This window comes from Patella vulgata, chromosome 3 (genome assembly GCF_932274485.2).
Source record: "Patella vulgata chromosome 3, xgPatVulg1.2, whole genome shotgun sequence".
Lineage (NCBI taxonomy): Eukaryota > Metazoa > Mollusca > Gastropoda > Patellidae > Patella > Patella vulgata.
This window is the reverse complement of record NC_065881.2, coordinates 31,407,559-31,412,403: the sequence shown is the minus strand read 5'-3', so window position 1 is coordinate 31,412,403 and position 4,845 is coordinate 31,407,559. Positions and strand designations below refer to the sequence as shown.

The 4,845-nt window shown below is 36.3% G+C and overlaps 1 long non-coding RNA gene across 1 annotated transcript; it reads left to right on the top strand.

Annotated features, from left to right (window-relative positions):
• Positions 1-1,025: 1,025 nt before the first annotated feature.
• LOC126814515 (uncharacterized) lies at positions 1,026-2,590 on the top strand. The gene is made up of 3 exons (XR_007677640.2): positions 1,026-1,535; positions 2,019-2,169; positions 2,489-2,590. It is a non-coding gene; the product is annotated as an uncharacterized LOC126814515 (long non-coding RNA).
• Positions 2,591-4,845: the final 2,255 nt, after the last annotated feature.

The window sequence follows — 4,845 nt, the reverse complement described above, 5'->3', positions numbered from 1 at the left end:
ACCAATTTGACAACTTCTTTAATAGTTGTGCGATTTTCGTGAAATTTAGAATGTTAGTAGATCTTGCCAATGCGACTTCAATGATGTCCTTGGAAATTTTCTAAATTATCTCCCCTTGGTGAAATTAAGGATCAAAGTTTTCAAAAAAATCGTCGAAATATAGGTCAGAATGACCTAAAAAAAAAATTCGATACTAGACAAGTAATTACTGATTCGTACACAAAATATGGAGTTTGTCGATCGAACCGGAAGTGCCACCATCTTTAAACGTGAAAAATCAAAAAGGCTTTTTTGCTATTTTACTTACAGACTCGGGCGTCATATTTTCGGAATCCTGGAAGGAATGCCTAAAAATCTATCGGATCAGAATTTTGATTTCGGTCACGTGATGGTCACCATTTTGAATTGAAAATGAAAAATAGAAGCAATTTGAAGGGCCGGGACTTTGGAACACAAGAACTCTCCTTCTAATTAAGCTAGAATGTGCAAACTTGGTGTAGGCGTTCACTAGGTCAATGTCATGATTGAGTTCAAAGATGAGCATTTTTTGCCTAGGGTAAGCAGAGATAAGCAAGCTGATTTGTTGATTCTTTAGGGCACGATGACATTGGTTATAATGAATGGAGGGCGATGAAACTCTTGTCAATCGAGAGGCTAATAGCTGGCCTGTTGTGTGAAATCATTGTATCATTTTTTGAAAATGTCCGGGGTAGCCGAAAAAAGGAGATCGAAATCCAAAAAGTCGTATTTTTACGATTTGGGGCATTTTTAGAGGTCGTGTAAAGTAAAATAAAGCATGCATATACATATATTATTGATATTAAATATATCATATAAAAAAACTAAACAATGAATCAGCTGTCATTGACAGATTTTATATTATAAGCATGGTCAGTGGAAGGTCAGCGTATTGTCTAACTTGAACTCACTGACTCCGTAACATTATTGTGGGTATGGTATAAGCTGAATTTGATGAGATGCACATATCTCGTATGACTATTTGGTACTTACAGTGTTAGACTTTGTCGTAACGTAAATCAAATTTACGCTGTATTATTCATTACCAAGGATTTAGAAAGAAACGAGAACAATTATTTACAAAATCTCGCTGGGATAAATTCCGTGAATGTGCCCATGAATGGCTAAAACTTGATGGGCGAGCGAAATGGATAGCTGAACAGGCGACTTCGGGTGATATAATCAAACAAGGAATTTATCGACGCGCCAAAAGATACTGGATTTCACCCAACATGCTACAGGCCTTTTACAGACAAATTCCGAATTGGGTCTGCCCGTAATCGTATAGATAAAGAAAAATTAAAATCCCCGGCTACAATCCAACCAGGGAATAGCGGGAGTGTAGACGATCTGGGACCTAGCTCTCCAAACAAATTACGCTCCTGAAGCAAAAAGAAAGAGTAAATCGGTGCTGCCTGTTGTGTGTATTATATGTAAAAAACGTGACAGATTTGTCACTGTTGGAGAAAATAGGAAGAAGGATGTATTAACACAGACTCAGACCCAAACAGGCTCAGGTAGGCCTAATGTTAATATTATGTTACTTACTAAATTTATAATTATTACTAATAAATATTAAATATATTCATCCTACAGTTTTTAATTATTGTGTTGTTGTTTTTGTTGTAAATGGAATCAGAAGTGCTACTGCAATCACTGTAAAATTGTTATGAAGCTAGCCAGTAAAGCCCTTTACCCCATTTGTTGATTTGGCACAGTCATTGGTTAAAGTGTTGCACATTTGCTTGCACAAGGGATGAAACATAGAGAAGTTAACTTGTTTTTTATTTTCTTGGCCCACTTGTAGGTGCCTTGCTAAGACGATCTGTCTCTAGACCATTTCCGCTCACACAAAGGATCTGAACTAAACCGCATGCCAGAGTTGACCAGCCAGGTACATGTACATGTAGGCCTCAAAGTGACATTCCCTCCCCCACCCTTGAGCACAAACAACATTCAACGCTATATGGTGTATAATTTGTTTGCAAATTTGTTTGTAGGCCAACTGTTGAAAGCTGCTGAATTGAAAGAGGATGAAGATATTTTAAGGCATATCAGAGGGCAAGATTGTGTGGCCATTGAGGTCAGATATCACCAAAAATGTTATAGGCAATATACATGTACTGAATTTCTTAGACAGTTATCAGAAAGGTAAATATTTGTGATGTTTTTTTTATTTGTATTCTCCGCCTTCTTGCCACTGGTATTATTCAAATAAAACTGAACCATGGGTGAGTCCTGAAATTACTATGTTTTTGTCCAGTGGACGTTAAACCGCAATTCTCCTCTCTATCTCTCCTTGTACTGCTAATGCCTTCCTGTCTTCATTAGCTGGTTTCTGCATGAAAATAAGATGTTAACCCCTGTGTAAGTGTCTTTTTCCTCTGTTGTACGAAATTAATGAGAGTAAACCAAGCTCCAGAATTTTGTTTTAATTGTGTACATGTATATGTTTATTTATATTTTTCAGCAAAGATGACTAGCCTTTCGTCGAATATTAAACCACATACAATATATTCTGTGAAGATGTCATAAGAGAAAGAATCATAAATGGCCAGCAAAGTTGTCTTGTACAGGAAGAGAGAGAGAGAGAGAGAGAGAGAGAGAGAGAGAAATGGGGTTTAACGTCCACTCAACACAAACTAGGTCATTTTGGGACTAACATACGGTTTCAATTTTATTTCAATAATTCGCTTGCGCGTATGGGTCTTTAGCAGTGAGAGGAAACCGGAGTGCCCGGAGGAAACCCACGAGGTTGAGAAGACGCCTCTATCTCCATGCCACATACGCTCACACCTGGGATCAAAGCCACAGCCACAAGCCAGAGGTGACCGACCAGCTAGAGGTCGAAGCGCGGCACTCTAGGCCATCCCAACCCCCCTTTCTTGTACAGACCTGTGCATGTGTAGTCAATGTGAAAATGAAAAAAAAAAACTGTTAAAGAGACCGAATTTGATGTTAATACATTTAGTGACAGTGATGATGATAATGAAGATTAACTTTGATGACATTTGATGTGCAGAGTAACTGTTTAATTTTGATTTTCAATGATTGTTTCACTTTAATAAATAATTTCACAACTGTTCATCCTGTTTTCTAACCTTTCCCTTCATTCCAGCCCAGATACACAATTATTTTTTTTAACTTATATCTACATGTATGTTTGTAATTTGACCATTAATCATATCCGAAATAGTAGTTCACAGCTACATGTACAGTTGTAAAAATACTGTAGTGGCTAATTGAAAGGGAACATGTATGTGGGTTTAGAATGTTTATCTTAGTGGAAAAAAATCATGTGGTTCAATGCTTATAAAGTGCTACTGATCTCCATTATTTCAAAAGCATATCACTCAACTACTGTCAAACATATCCCCTGGCTAGAATATGCTACAAATCGACTCTAGCATGTTCCATACAAGCGATAATTTCTGAGCAAACATCCAACAACCAACCCTAACAGGCCCTTGAGATCCAACAAACAAAATAATTATTGGGCTTGTTTGCCCACACCTGGTCTTATGATTCATACAAGACCTGATAGTCTATCAATTACAGGCATTTGACAGAAAGGGAGATAATTCTTTTTTACCGTTAATGGATTTCCACAATTCTTTATTCACCCATGACGTTTGTGTTTTGAGCATTTTTATTTACATCAAAATCTGTCCAATAAACTGTTCATTGCCAAGGATGAAGGCATGAGGTGTTTTACCAACTATTTAATTTTATGTCAACTTCAGAATTGTTAGTACACAAATAGCATTTATTTGACAATTTTGACGAATTTCATCTGGCCCTAAATCAATAAATTGCAAACATTTTGCTTGGAACTCCCAGATTTTGTCTTCCTGGCATCATAAGCTTTCCAAAAATGTATAGTTTTTCTTTTATGGAAGACCGTGTAGCGGAGTTGTGTTTCTAAGCTAGCTAGAAATTTTGGCTGCAGGCCTACACCTCCCAAGCTAAATTTCCCTCATGTCATCCTGTATAGCAAAGGCATATGCCTGTCTTAATTAACCCAGTACTAAACACAATTTACTTGTTTAATTTTTCCAGCATTTTTCAGGATAGCTGATGGGATGCGGGTCAAGTTATGCCACTTGTCTATTTAATTATTTACCAGTGAAAAATCGAATTAACTTCACCAAATTTTTACTCATTATAATGATTTTTTTTTTCTGTTCATATTATTTCTATGACATGTGACAGTGACTGTGAATATGAAAGCTTTAATATCTGCTTAGCAGATCTAGTTATTGTTATTTTTTTTTTGTGTTTTGTCCACAAATCGGATTTCTCAGAATCTAACCATAGGATCGTTCTGAAACTTTTACCTATCCCCCCAAAAATGGGTGGTGGCTGTTGATTAAATATATTTTCAAAACGTTTTACGAATCCGAAATCACCGAATTTTACGAAGGAATGCATTTGACCTACAATGCTGTAACTTTGTGACTATTTGACCTATTTTACTAATTCTTTTTTCTTTGAGTATCTTGAAACATTTACTTCAAATCTGCAATTTCGGATTTTGGCATTTCGAAAATTCGTCGCTGTCATTTCGAACCGGAAGTTATTACCAATTTGACAACTTCTTCAATAGTTGTGCGATTTTCGTGAAATTTAGAATGTTAGTAGATCTTGCCAATGCGACTTCAATGATGTCCTTGGAAATTTTCTAAATTATCTCCCCTTGGTGAAATTAAGGATCAAAGTTTTCAAAAAAATCGTCGAAATATAGGTCAGAATGACCTAAAAAAAAAATTCGATACTAGACAAGTAATTACTGATTCGTACACAAAATATGGAGTTTGTCGATCGAAC